The sequence below is a fragment of the Mixophyes fleayi genome, chromosome 2 (genome assembly GCF_038048845.1).
Source record: "Mixophyes fleayi isolate aMixFle1 chromosome 2, aMixFle1.hap1, whole genome shotgun sequence".
NCBI lineage: Eukaryota > Metazoa > Chordata > Amphibia > Anura > Limnodynastidae > Mixophyes > Mixophyes fleayi.
This window is the reverse complement of record NC_134403.1, coordinates 124,871,706-124,887,284: the sequence shown is the minus strand read 5'-3', so window position 1 is coordinate 124,887,284 and position 15,579 is coordinate 124,871,706. Positions and strand designations below refer to the sequence as shown.

Here is a 15,579-nt window from a genome sequence, read left to right as displayed (position 1 = left end):
AAAAAGCTAACCACAAGCCAGCATAGGATGTGTGAAAGTGTGAAGAGGGTGATGATAGACCCCTTCTCATCTGGAATAATGCCAGTGGCACTGCTCAATGCTGTTTTGATGCATTGTGCTTTTAAGAAAACACTATACTGTACCGCACACCTAAAAGCATAAGAAATAGGTATAACATTTTTTTGTCTCTTCTAGATTATGTTGTACAAATGGACTGGTATCGAATTACGTGATCACCTTTTATTTTGTTCTGTGTGCCGCGGTTTAGTTGTCGGATAGCGTATGTATTAGGTGTAAATATTGTTGGTCTATAACTATTAATGTAGATTTAATCCAATCACTTCTAAGGTTTTTTAATACAATGTAACATGAGTAGACTAAATGCTTACATGTGGAATTGTAAGGTAGTGGAGGAAAAGTATTAACGTTTTCAATGAAAGCTACATTTTAATACTTTCCTCCATTGCTTTACAAAAAGATAATTAAAATTGCAGTTGAAGGCACAAAACAAAAAATACTATTTCAAATACACAATTTTCCACTGGTAAATTTGGCAACCGTAAGGTTATATTTTCTCAGCTATCGAGAGTTTATAAAGTTGTTTATGCACTTTATATAAAGCCATTGCCACCTATTACTAAATTAGTAAGTTATATAATTCCTATCGGACAGACATCAGTGATAGGTAGCACAAAAACGGACAATCACTGTGTTGTATATGGTATGAAGTTGAAAACAGAAGATACAATCTCTCAGCATTTAACTTTACTGCAATATGATGCAAGTCACAACAAAACAATATAAAAAAAGAAAAAAGTAAATCATTGCTCGAATTGTTTTTGAACTGCTTTTCTTTCAAACCACTGCTTTCCGCATTGGTTTGAAAGAAAAAAAAAAAAAGCCAAAAATAGAGTCATTGTAGAACATTGATGGGTAACTTGTGGTGAATTTTGCACTGAATTAACAAACCAACAGGGCCTGGACTTACACAAGTAACAACAGTGGTGAGTACTGTGACACTGGTTTATAGAGTCACATTCATTTACATGCATTTTTAAAAATACTAGCACATATTACTGCCATTGGGTTTTAGGCCTTACTTGGTTTTGTCGGAGTACAAATATGCTAAACTCCGGTTATTTTCAGCAACAATCCCTGTGTTTCTACATGAGATATTGCTGTACACATAACTATCCAGTATACCCATACTGAAGGGGTCATGGTTTCCATCGTTGAAACTGTAATGAGCATAAAAATAATAATTATTTTTTTAAATATGTTTATAAAAAAATATAAATAAAAAATATTTATAAATAATTTATAAGCAATATAAAATAAATATAATGTATAGTGAAGAAGCCAAAGAACTAAAACTAAACATTTGCACTCACCATGTAACAAAAAGAAAAAAATATATAAATATCTCCTTGTACTATGCAAATAACAAAATATACATGTATAGAATATATAATGCTTTATTCAACTTGAAGTACTTATAAGATTGTCCTGCTCTGTAGGATCATCCCTAGAGCACTTGTGACCAACCTGACAGTATCCGCAGCACAGAGCACCTACAGCCAAAGCTGCCATCAGAAATGGTGGGGGCCCAATACCAATGAAACAGGCAACGCCCCCATCCCCCCAGCAAAAAAAAGAAACAAACATCCCATAACTCCCTTTTTCTAAATCCTACCGGACAGCTGTTTGTGCACGGTGCACGCTGACTGACAGGTCTATGAGAATAGAACAAATAATAATATAATAATGTTTTTAGAGTTATATATTTGCGCTCACTCAAGAACCTGTTTTCTCCTAATGGTTTGAAGATTACCTGTAAACATGCCAGAGATGATCTGCTCGCCAGATGTTTGTGCGCTTCCAGTTGTGGGTACATGTGGTAATGATCCATGCTTGGTCACAAGACAATGGTTTACAAATTCAGGCACATGAGCATGATGTAATCCATTTAACCAAAATAGACACCTCCCCTGCATGTGTGATTCGGAAGAATGGTGATCACAATTTAATCAAACTAAATCATAGGCAGTAAGTCTTTTAGTTTATTTTGATTATGTTGGGATCGCCATTCGCCCGAATCGGACATGCAGGGGAGGAGCGGGTAGATGTAGCTCACACTAGTTTGAGTTAGAGTTAGAGTTCCGATCAGTGTGGTGTACGGGGAGATGTTTTACAAATGTAGGCTGCTGATTAAAGAACATGAAAGATGCCACCAAATGCCTTATCCACTCTCTGATCATCTCCCGCCTGGACTACTGCAACCTCCTCCTCACTGGCCTCCCCCAATCTCATCTCGCTCCCCTTCGATCTGCTCTTAACGCTGCCGCTAGGCTTATTTTCCTTTATCGCAGCTCCTCTTCTGTCTCCCCCCTCTACCTAGCCCTTCACTGGCTCCCATTCCCCTTTAGAATCCTCTTTAAGCTCCTCACACTCACCTACAAGGCCCTCGTCAACTCCACTGCGCCCTACATCTCCACCCTCCTCTCTATTCATGCTCCATCCCTCCCTCTCCGTTCTGCCTCTGACCGTCGCCTCTCTTCCCCCCTTATAGCCTCCTCCCACGCGCGTATCCAAGACTTCGCCCGCGCTGCCCCCCCTCCACTGGAACAAGCTTCCTCCCTCCATCAGAACTTCCCCTAATCTGTCCAGTTTCAAACGGGCCCTAAAAACCCACCTTTTTCTTAAAGTCTTTCTGTCTCCCACTTAACTTCCTACCTTATCTTCTGCCTCTTTCCCCCTACTCACCCTCTCTCTATCTGTCCACCTCTCCCCTTAGATTGTACGCTCCTCTGAGCAGGGCCATCTCTCCTCCTGTTTCCACCACTTCTAACTCTGCTCTCCAGCTACTCAGCCCTCCTCCTCGAGGGTCCTCCACCCCACGTCCACTCTCGCTCCCTCCTCCCCCCTGAGGGTCTCCCTGTCTTCCGCGCCCTCCTTCTTGGGCCCAGTCGTCTGCGGATCCTCCCTCCCCCTTCCCTGCCCTCTCTAGCTGTGCATTGAGCTTACCGAGTTACTGTGCTTACTGTTTACTGTACTGTGTTGTCTCCCATTGTATTGTATTTTGTTTGTCCCTGTACGGCGCTGCAGACACCTTGTGGCGCCTTATAAATAAAAATTAATAATAATAATAATGAAAGGAAAGATAATTAGTGTTATCACTGGTGGCGGGCCCCTTCTTGCGTCCGGGCCCCTTGGTCGTGCCAGGCCACTTACATCAGTACCCCCCTGATGTCGGCCCTGCCTACAGCAGCGGCAGTAATGCCCACCGGTGCCTACAGCAGCGGCAGTAATGCCCACCGGTGCCTACAGCAGCGGCAGTAATGCCCACCGGTGCCTACAGCAGCGGCAGTAATGCCCACCGGTGCCTACAGCAGCGGTAGTAATGCCCACCGGTGCCTACAGCAGCGGCAGTAATGCCCACCGGTGCCTACAGCAGAAAAGCTTTAAAATATGGCAACAATAAAGCCCATTAATAAGCTATAAATTGCAGTAATGCCCAGTAATGTGTACTGCAGTAAACATATTATATCACCTACAGTAGTAATGCCTGATCATATGCCACCTTTAGTAGTAACACTAAGAAATATGCCTTTTTAGCAGTATTCCACAGAGATAATCCACAAGCAGGGGTAGTAATAACCCATCAGTCTTCCTCAATTACAATATCAAGAGTACTAGTGATGTCCAGCAGTAATAATGTTCAATCGTGTTGGCAATAATAGGATTGTCCAGTAACAAGTTAGCATTAATACTATTACTGCCGACATGCTACTTGACACTATTAATGCTAGTATACTGTATTGTAGTAATTTGTCCACAGTAAAAATAATGCACATTAATGTTACTGCAGACATATTATACACCAGTAGCGAGAATTAGTGCCCAGTGCTCATTAACGGCTTCATCTGATACAAGAGTTGTGCTGTTGACTTGTAATTGGTCACTGCCAGTGGCCAGTAATAAAGTGCATACCAGTCATACTAACTATTGCCTTGGGCACTACTACTCACTACAGCCTCTTGCCCCTCTGTCCTCAACCTCTCTCAATTGGCAGGAGAAAATATCAATATTAACAAACTGTGCTCAACCCAAGGCCACCTGTTGGATCCATGTATGGAATATAATAATATATTTGTACATTTTTGATGTTTTCCTTCTAATGGTTACAAAAATTTCCAGACTAGCATGTAATCGAATTGTCAAATTGAACGTGATCCATTCGATTGGGTCATTGTAAAGCACTACAGAATATGCTGGCGCTATATAAATAAATGTCAATGATGGAACAAATCGCTTGATAACTTCTGACATACTTGAGGCCTACTATAATATGATCGGGAGGTAAACACATACAGCATTTACCAACATGCACTAATATGATCAGATAAAATACTGTCTGGCTGATTTGGAGCCACATGTGATATTAGGGCATTTGCCAAATGCACTGTCATGTTCCAGCATGTGTAATAACTTGCCATTTGTGGCTTCCTGCATGGCTGTTTCCCCTCATACACCACCCTGCCCACATTAACATGACTGCATGTGTAGCCAGGCCAATGTCTCACTAAAGATCAGCACACTTATCTGTGAAATAACCTGTTCTGCTGTGAACAATCTGGTGATCTAAAGTTTGTAGTATCACCGACCACTTCAAACTTGTGACACATTGAAAAACAAGAGATGCAGAATGATAGCAACAAGACTCTAGTCAAACAAACCTTAAAAACAAGGTTACTCCCATGTTGCTCAAGTGGTAAAGGCAAGCAAGTATTTTGCTATTTTTTATGCTCTAGTGAAATATATGTAGAATATTTCATTTTAACTTAGCTGTTGTATATGGCAGGTCCGATTCACAATATTTAAAGCAAGTATACAGAGGGGAAAATAACTCGGATTCATTTGCATACAACTTTTTAGTTCAGACTATTTTACTAATGAAGACAGCAGTGCATGATCAGAAGGTAATGTACTACATTAATGTGGTCTTTACCTAATTCAGCATAAAGCACCGTAAAGAAACAAGGAAAGAAAGGTTTGCACAATATAAAAGATGGCTTGTAAGAAGGCCACACAATTCTTTCTAGTGCATCATAAAAGCTTGCTGGGCAGACTCTTGACAGCACACAAACTGGAACAATGTGCTCACATAAATGTAGACCTTACACACTGGGTAGGCTTTAAGCCTACAGTAATATAAAAAACATGTCCGCAGTAATGGCCTACTGCCATTAACAACTGATGTTGAAAAGAAATAAAGCAGGGTTAAAACTAGAAAAGACGCAATTGAGTATTGTTGTCAAAATTCAGCTACTTCATAGCTACGTTATTATTGCTGTGTGTGCACTTCAAATGGATTTTGTGGAAGTCATAATATATAATAATTAAAAGGTCTTTATTTGTAATATCGTAACAGTCACCTAAAAGACTGTAGAATGAGATTCCAAATAAGGTAGATCAGTTTTTGTTCTTTTTGTGTAGTGTTTATGCAATGCTTCATATTATGGGGTCTATTTACGACCAATCGCAAATTACTCACATTGTCATTTCTTATGTGGGATCAGTACGTGGGACAAAAAAAAAGCTAACCACAAGCCAGCATAGGATGTGTGAAAGTGTGAAGAGGGTGATGATAGACCCCTTCTCATCTGGAATAATGCCAGTGGCACTGCTCAATGCTGTTTTGATGCATTGTGCTTTTAAGAAAACACTATACTGTACCGCACACCTAAAAGCATGAGAAATAGGTATAACATTTTTTTGTCTCTTCTAGATTATGTTGTACAAATGGACTGGTATCAAATTACGTGATCACCTTTTATTTTGTTCTGTGTGCCGCGGTTTAGTTGTTGGAAAGCGTATGTATTAGGTGTAAATATTGTTGGACTATAACTATTAATGTAGATTTAATCCAATCACTTCTAAGGTTTTTTATTACAATGTAACATGAGTAGACTAAATGCTTACATGTGGAATTGTAAGGTAGTGGAGGAAAAGTATTAACGTTTTCAATGAAAGCTACATATTAATACTTTCCTCCATTGCTTTACAAAAAGATAATTAAAATTGCAGTTGAAGGCACAAAACAAAAAATACTATTTCAAATACACAATTTTCCACTGGTAAATTTGGCAACCGTAAGGTTATATTTTCTCATGCTATCGAGAGTTTATAAAGTTGTTTATGCACTTTATATAAAGCCATTGCCACCTTTTACTAAATTAGTAAGTTATATAATCACTATCGGACAGACATCAGTGATAGGTAGCACAAAAACGGACAATCACTGTGTTGTATATGGTATTAAGTTGAAAACAGAAGATACAATCTCTCAGCATTTAACTTTACTGCAATATGATGCAAGTCACAACAAAACAATATAAAAAAAGAAAAAAGTAAATCATTGCTTGAATTGCTTTCGAACTGCTTTTCTTTCAAACCACTGCTTTCCGCATTGGTTTGAAAGAAAAAAAAAAAAGCCAAAAATAGAGTCATTGTAGAACATTGATGGGTAACTTGTGGTGAATTTTGCACTGAATTAACAAACCAACAGGGCCTGGACTTACCCAAGTAACAACAGTGGTGAGTACTGTGACACTGGTTTATAGAGTCACATTCATTTAAATGCATTTTTAAAAATACTAGCACATATTACTGCCATTGGGTTTTAGGCCTTACTTGGTTTTGTCGGAGTACAAATATGCTAAACTCCGGTTATTTTCAGCAACAATCCCTGTGTTTCTACATGAGATATTGCTGTACACATAACTATCCGGTATACCCATACTGAAGGGGTCATGGTTTCCATCTTTGAAACTGTAATGAGCATAAAAATAATAATTATTTTTTTAAATATGTTTATAAAAAAATATAAATAAAAAATATTTATAAATAATTTATAAGCAATATAAAATAAATATAATGTATAGTGAAAAAGCCAAAGAACTAAAACTAAACATTTGCACTCACCATGTAACAAAAAGAAAAAAATATATAAATATCTCCTTGTACTATGCAAATAACAAAATATACATGTATAGAATATATAATGCTTTATTCAACATGAAGTACTTATAAGAGTGTCCTGCTCTGTAGGATCATCCCTAGAGCACTTGTGACCAACCTGACAGTATCCGCAGCACAGAGCACCTACAGCCAAAGCTGCCATCAGAAATGGTGGGGGCCCGATACCAATGAAACAGGCAACGCCCCCATCCCCCCAGCAAAAAAAGAAACAAACATCCCATAACTCCCTTTTACTAAATCCTACCGGACAGCTGTTTGTGCACGGTGCACGCTGACTGACGGGTCTATGAGAATGGAACAAATAATAATATAATAATAATGTTTTTGTTCTTTTTGTGTAGTGTTTATGCAATGCTTCATATTATGGGGTCTATTTACGACCAATCGCAAATTACTCACATTGTCATTTCTTATCGCAATGATAAGAACTGAATTAATGTGGGTATTAATTAAAACTGATTAGCCAAGACAGTCTCTGATAGGAGTCTGTCCAAACGAATAATCTATAGTAAAGTTATCGCAATCACTTTGCTAAAAGGTTCTTATGGCCTTGCTGAATTGGGGGAGGGGGTTCACGAAGCTTGTTGAGCTTGGTAAACAGGGCACAATTGCAGTCCCCACCTGCTGCAAAAATTTATTTATATGACTGTTTGTTTTATAGTGTTGCTGTTACTGCAGTATATTACTTTCTCTACTGATAGAAAACTAAGAAAAAGAAATAAACAATGCTCTTTTATACCACCAACTTTTAGCAAACACCAACATGATTATTATAGTGAGGGTGGTGTTATAAAAAGAATGACATTAGAATAGAATACATTTTAATATACTTCTGTTAGTTAACAAAGAAGGAGAAATGTATCTTATTTATTAACATTTATTTATATAGTAGCAGCATATTCTGGAAACAAATAAATCAAAATAAGGTATTAGCAAACAGAGGTAAAAGGACCCTGCATGCAAGCTGAAAATCTATATCTTCCATAGATTCAAATAGTATAGTATCCTAGAAGCTGTGTTGTCTTAATAATGTTAATAAAAAAATAAAAAAGTTTTTAACTGTACCAGGAAATAGTTTGTGAACAAAATGTATTTTCACGCACAGCAGGACTATTGTTTTAGCAAGCAATTATACAAAAATATTATCACACTTTCAGGCAATATGTCAGGGCAATTTACCTTGAAGCATCACTATCAAATACAAAATATTCAATAATGAGCATCCACCTTCCAATGGTCTTCTCTGCCCTCTATGCAAACAACCATTCATAACAAGCAATAAAATGCAAAAACATTTATAATGACTGTCTCACATACATATACACATCTATACTTCAATATAGATACACACAATACACACACACATCTATAGGTTTATTGCCAGCAAAATATACGTTTTGTCACCCTCTAGTTATACACCTTTGCTTATGACAGAATGACATCTATTGCAGCTACCAACTAACTGAGGCATTGTACCTGTACAATACAATGAAGCGGTCTAAGATGCATTTCATCCAAATAACAAATCACCAGGTACCATCACAATGTTCAGCATATGGGGTATTTTATCTCACAAGGGGGGGTGACATTGCTGCATCTAAGACTTAGATGAGCATAACAGGACGCCTAACAGACATTCATTCTGAATTGCAGATATTATTCTTATTCTTTGGTATAATGGACTCTTCAAAGTACCGTATTTCCCCATGTATAAGGCGGTCCCATGTATAAGATGCACCTTAATTTTGGCCCCGAAATTTGACCCGCTCCCCCCCCCCGCTGTCACTGTAATGCTGCCCCCCCTGCATCCCCGCTACCCCTGTATAAGACGCACCCAGGTTTTAGACCCACCATTTTTGGGAAAGAGGTGCGTCTTATACATGGGAAAATACGGTAAATTACAATAATATTAGAAGTCACAAAAGGAGTTCAGTGACCACATAAAATCTCATAAGGCACGTGTTTTAACAGGTCACAGAAATCGGAAGCCATTTCTAATATACCTAATGATTGACAGTAGAGGTGAATTATTCTATATAATAATCAAGTTTTTCTAATGAACAGTGGAAAAGATTACATCAGATTCTAAGTTATGGCACCAAAACTGACTGTTTATACATATATTAAAATCACTTCTATACTATAATTTCCTTACAATTATGTAATATTTTCAACCATCTACATACATATGTTGTCTATAAGACTGAGTTATTAAGCACGTCTGACAGAGCGTCAAACTAAGTCCATAAAAAAAAATGACAATGTAAGTATACCCTGTTGAAACATCGGAACTTTGAGCTATAGCTACGGTAATTTGTTTTAGGGTGTTGCCTGCTTAAAGTATTAGCTTTAGCAAGGATAGTTTACATTTGGGACATGTACGCTGTGGCCAAATTGGCCACCTCCCTTTTCTCAACATTATGTCCAAATTTAAACATGATATTCCCTGAGATACATAAGAGTGAATTCAAGTAACAGTTTTTCAAGGACATGAAAAAGAAAGACATTTGAAAGAGATTACAAAAGGAAAATATTAAAAGGGCAAAATCTAGTTTACATTTTACATTTGTTAATTTTTTTACATTAAAATAAAAACAAAAAAGTACTATATTGACATACATTTTAGATCAATTATTATGTCTTTGCAATGTACATGTTTAAATTGACATACTTGACAACTATAGGTATGAAAAAGATGGCCACTCACTGTAGGTGTCAGGTGAAGTTACAGGGATTACAAAAGCTCTATTCTGATTCAATGCTCAATTAGCCAATGTTTTAAAAGATTAGCCCAATTTTGTAAACTTAAGAGGTACTTTTTATATCTACACACTAAAGCATGTTTATGATCAAAGAGTGCATTGCGGCAATTATACCACCTGTCTAGATTAGTTTGCGGTAGACACTCACAACTAGAGTGCATTTAACATTACTTTAAAGGGAAGGGCAGTGAATATGCCTGAAAACTGCATCATCTACCCAACGCCAATGAGCTTTATATCCACAGTGCAAATAGTTCTTATGTTACACAATTCAAACCTCTTGCAGTTGCAGATAGCGCAGCAGTGGGGTGAGGCAAAGATTTGCATTGTACATGAGAAAATTAATTAAAGTAAAAACACTTTTCTTTTTTTTTTTTTACTCCATTCCTGCGGTTTCCAGATTCTGTCAGTAAATAGGATGGTTCTTATCACAATTTTTTTTTTTAAAAGGTGCACAAATGCAGGATTATTAAGGCACATGTATAACCATTGTTAGAGCTAGATGAAAGACAGATGACTTGATTATTGCAGAGTTAAAGCAGTGGTGCAGGATTAAGAAAACACAGCACAATTTCTTATAGAATTGCCCCATTTAGTTCAGCCAATCAGCATTCGCATAGACTGATTCTTATTCAGCACGTGTATCATACCCACTGGCGTTCATTACATAAATTGTACTAGCATTATGAAAGCCTAGAAGGAGCTCCAAACACTAGTAAGAACGTTAGTCACAATCGCACATGTTTGCATTTGATTTGCATTTTCATTATGCTACAGCAATGCCAGTGGGTACTTGGCCTTATATTTATCCTGTTGCAAAACACTGTCAGACAACACAAAGTATGATAGTGAATACAACTATATGGAACACTGTAATATGTACAAAAGAAGTAGTGGAACAATGATTCTCAAACACTCAAAATACTTACACACACAAGTAATGGCTCATACACAATGGCATTGTTTCTAGTGTTAACAAACCCATTGGCACGTTACATGTGTTGCATCGTGGTATCTATTTTGGGAAGGCTACTTGTTTCATTTCTGCGTTTACGGCATGTAAACGCAACAGTATGCAAACACTTTTGCATTTGATATCATAACACATGTAGTGTATTTGATATGATTGTTAAAAAAGTCAAATGCCAGTGAGAATGAGGCCTAACAGAGTATGCACCAGTGGGAGAAAAGTTGATTGTTCACAGAGAGAAGAGATAAAAAGTGACCAGTGATAGCAGGGAAAAAATGTCATGAAGAGACATGATGGAATGCCATGGGTACAATGTTCGATACCACAACGATCAAGTCTACAGTAAATGACCAACACAATTCTACATATGATGATGATGCACCTGGCATCAAATTGTATTGGGACCCAGTTTACCATTATTTGCATAAACTGTACTTGACAGACGCGGAGACTGTGACCCTTCCCAAGATAGATTGGACAGCAAGGTCTCGATTATACAGGTAGCTTTATAACACCAATACGAACACTTTGCATCCCAGGTTCATAATTTCATATTCCCACAGATTTTTAAGACACAGGTAGTGGACAAAACCAAAAGGGAAACACCTAGGTAAATGAGGGACACCAAGTATATTGAAAGCAAGGACTTCCACAGATGTGGCTCATGCATTAATGCCCATGCGTTAATTATGCAAATAACATCCCTGATTCCCTGAGTCATGGGTTAATTAAGCAAATAACTGCCCTGCTTGCCTATAATTATAACTAGCATGGTGGCAAGAAGAGACCTAAGTGACTTTGAAATTGGGCTGATTTTTGGAGCACTATGTAGGAGTTTCAATAACCAAGACAGCTCAACATGCTAAAGATTCAAATGTCTATGGTGATGTCAGCATGTAATGCCAAGTAAAAACATCCATAGAAAAGGACAATGATGATCCAGGAATGTGATATCCATGCATTAGTTCAAAGTGCAAGGTAGCTGTGGTTCAATTAACTGCAAATCTCAACATGTGGAGCAAGCAGTCAGTTTCATTAAAAGAAAACAATCAGACGATAGCACAGAGGAGGAAATCATGGTACATAAACTGCTCATCACACCTGGCAATGCACGTTCAGTAGTGGAGGTAGGTGATATGGTCAGATGAATCACACTTCACAGTGTTCTCAACCAAAAGAGGGTGAGTGCATATTTGGTGCCAACCTAAGACCTCCCACCCACTGGTGTCAAGTTTGTGTTAACATTTCCAATGACTCATACCCATTTTTAATGTTCCTCACATTCAGGAGTTTTGCAGTTTTCCAAACACCACATGCTCCATGCAACAAGATTAATGCAAGTTAAAAGCATTCAGGTCAATGCGGTTACCTCCAATGATGTACTAAATGCGAGCAAAAGAACAACATGTCAAATGCGTTAGTGTGTGACACGAGGTTTCACTGGCGTTTGAACTTGCATTGAGAGCATGCGGCCGACCAATGGTTTAACCATGACACGGATGTTATCCATATGTCATGGCTTTCTCAGTCACCAGATCTGAACCAAGCATTTATGGGGATGACGGCTGAAACACCACCAACCAGCTGTCAGTTCAGTGACTTCCTTGTGGAAGAATAGAGATGTATCCCTCCTGCACAACTCCAGTCAGTACCACAGCACACACTGTACAGGCAACATATTACCATCATCATTTATTTCTATAGTGTCAAAAAGTTCTGTATCAATTTACACCCCCATGCCCGATTAAGTGACTTTATATTTATATTCATTTTTTGTCCACTACCTGTTTCTGTTATTTTTGATGAGCAAAGTGATTGCCACAAAGTCACAGTATGTGTGGCCATCCTCACCAGGCCCTGCTGTTCTTTATTTTGCAATAAAATAATTGCTACTAAAGTCACCAATTTATGCTTTATTTTTTGATGAATACTGATAAAATAAAATAATAAAACCAAACAAAGTTGTATTTTCCTAAATGAATTATACTACAGTTAACTCATTTTTTCAATTTTGTCAAACAATCAACAGACAATACACTAAATATGTAAATATTATATATTACATATATATATATATTATTATATAATATAAGCACATCAGCAACTTACATTTACAAAATAGAGAATAATAAAGCCTACACTACCATTTTATCAAAGTGTGCACCTTTTTCTTTAAATATAAGATTAAGGGCAGTGAAAGTGAACATATTTAGGGGGTTGGGGATTTGCAACAATATTCCAGTTTTGCAATTGTATTAAATCAGACAAAAATGTTTTTATTCTTTTTTTTTTGCCTGATAACCATAATAACAAATCTAATTGCAGCATCATCTCAATAGGATAATAGATTTACCCATTTCAAAGAATGCTGCAAGATGATCTCTTTACCCCCATTTTAAACAATAGATCATTAATCTGCTTGCAGTCTACTAGATATGGATCAAACACTACTAACCAATGCTACTGAAGAATCTTCAGCATTTTAATAAATGGATCATTATTTTATCACTGGACAAAACAAGCATCTGTAGCCATATAATTATTATAGCAGGTAATTAATCTAAAGAAGCAATGGAAGGGTCTATATTTTTATTTGTGAGATTTGTTTGCTTGGTTCAGTCAAAAAGCTGTATATTATTACTCTAAAACAAGGAAGCAGTCGTCTAAGTGTATAAGATCACCTAGATGTGACAGTGTAAGTAATCCAACACCTCACACCCCACCTCCTAGGTGCCTCACTCAATTCACCTAGCAGGAACAAAACAATGTAACACCACAACAGGTGCTTGGAGTGAATGTAAGTGAGGGATTGTCCGATATTAAAATTGTTCCACTGGAATGATTGTGAATACATCATGTTAAGACTCACTGCCTACTGTTACCTTGAGGACATGTAATACTGGGCCCTGTGTATCTGCTTTTGACTTGTTCTAGGAAAGCTGTAAATCACACTATCTGGATGTGGCATTAATGTGACTATGTCAAGGCTCCTGAGACACAATCCCTCATACAGGTCCTGACTGTGATGGGAAATAATCGGATTACAAAGCATCAGGCTGCAGAAGTGTTTTCTCAATTACCCTTTCAATAAAAGAGCAGCAATCAAGGGCACTTTAACACGGTATCTTCCTCTGTGGACAGTGATTTGTGACACATAATAGTCCCCATAAAAGTACAACTGCAACTTGGATTATGAGCATGCTTTATAATAACATATGACACGCATGTTGTCATTTCACATCTTTGGATTTTGTCTTTTAGAGATGTGTGAGCAGCTCAGGTAAAGCAGGATGCATTGGCACTTACAGTATACCATCTTTGTTACCATTCTTTTCATACTGGTAATAATTCACATGGTGCAGCTCTATACTTCAGTCTGATAAATAGTCATGTTGTATCTCCCTATAAAACACCTTTAGTCAGCTAGGATGGTCCTCTTGACTCTCTCCACCCTTTTTTCTTTCCATTCAATCTGACCTGCCACCTCTACACTTCCCTTCCTCCGGATCTGCACCTCCCCTTTCTGATCCCTTGTCTACTATAGCTCTCAGTCTGTGTCCCTGCTCTGTGATCGGGCAAATGCTGTGTGTAGAGGGAACAGCCTGGAGCACACTTGTACGCTGAGCAACCAGTCCCCTTTGTGCTGAGCTCCTTACCTCTCAGTGTACACAGCGCAGCCCTGTCCTCCTCTGTGTGATCAGTCTCGGCCGCTTCTCTGCCCCTTCTATGTCACTACTGCTGGAGGAGGGGGGGAAGGTGTCTGCTGCAATTAAAAGGCAGGAACGGAGGGAAGGCAGAATGATGGGATCTGCTTCAGGGTCGCCATTGTCGGAACAGCTCTGCAAACAGGATTTCCAGAGCCTAGTATCCCTGGAGGAGGGGTATAGACGAGCAGTGCTGCCTCCTTCTGACCATGGAGCGGGAAGATGAGTCGAGCAACAGCAGCACCCGCTTTCCCCTCCTCCTGTTCTCTCACATCCACTCCAAGCCAGCCGTCTCCCCCTCCCCCTGCATGCCCCCTGGGAGGAGAGACCGACGTGTGCTGGATGGTTAGAGGAGAGGAAGACAGCCACAGTGAAGGGCACAGCTCCCTCCAGTGTCCGACACACTGTATAAAGAGAGGACTGTCCAAAAACCTTTTTACAACTGCTTGACATACTTCTCTGCTGTGTCCTTTTGTGAGGGGTGATTAGGCAAAAACCGGAACGCCGGAATGAGTCGGCTTACTACAGCGCCCTCTGCTGCTTGTTGTCTTGAGTGAAGCTTCCCTGTATAATGCATTCTGTACTGCTACACAGATATGTTCCCTGTAATATATGGAACAACTAATACACATATTATATTGCATATCCATCCATTTCGGATGCCGATATGGAGCTCCAAGGACCTTAACCATTCATTATGGCTACCCAATTCTGGCAGCCGGAATGGATGGCTAAAATGTTAAGAGTCCCATTCTGGCTGCCAGAATTGGGCTCTCAGTATCTTTGGCAATTATTCCAGTACCTTAACCATCCATTCTGGTTGCCGGAATTGGTCTGCGAGTACCTTACCCATCCATTCCAAGTGCCAGAATGGAGCTCTAAGGACCTTAGCCATTTATTCCGGGTGCTGGAATGGGTCTGCCATTACCATAGCTATTCATTTCTTGTGCCAGAATGGGCCTCAGAGTTCCATACCTAACCAGTCCGGATGCCAGAATGGATCTGTGGGTGCCACATATTCATTCTGGTTCCCAGAATGGGGTTCTGCGTACCTTACCCATCCAGTCAGACTCCCAGAATAGGTCTTCCAGTACATTACCCA

The 15,579-nt window shown here is 38.8% G+C and overlaps 1 protein-coding gene across 2 annotated transcripts in view; it reads right to left on the bottom strand.

Moving 5' to 3' along the window:
- The window catches only part of FARP1 (FERM, ARH/RhoGEF and pleckstrin domain protein 1), a 147,569-nt gene extending 132,828 nt beyond the window's left edge, over window positions 1–14,741 (bottom strand). The window contains exon 1 of one of the 2 annotated variants that reach the window (XM_075199929.1): window positions 14,430–14,741. The gene's annotated coding sequence lies outside the window, so the exon portion shown is untranslated. The remainder of the gene's footprint in view (window positions 1–14,429) is intronic. The other variant, XM_075199928.1, reaches the window with a different exon arrangement.
- Between the last annotated feature and the right edge of the window lie 838 nt (window positions 14,742–15,579).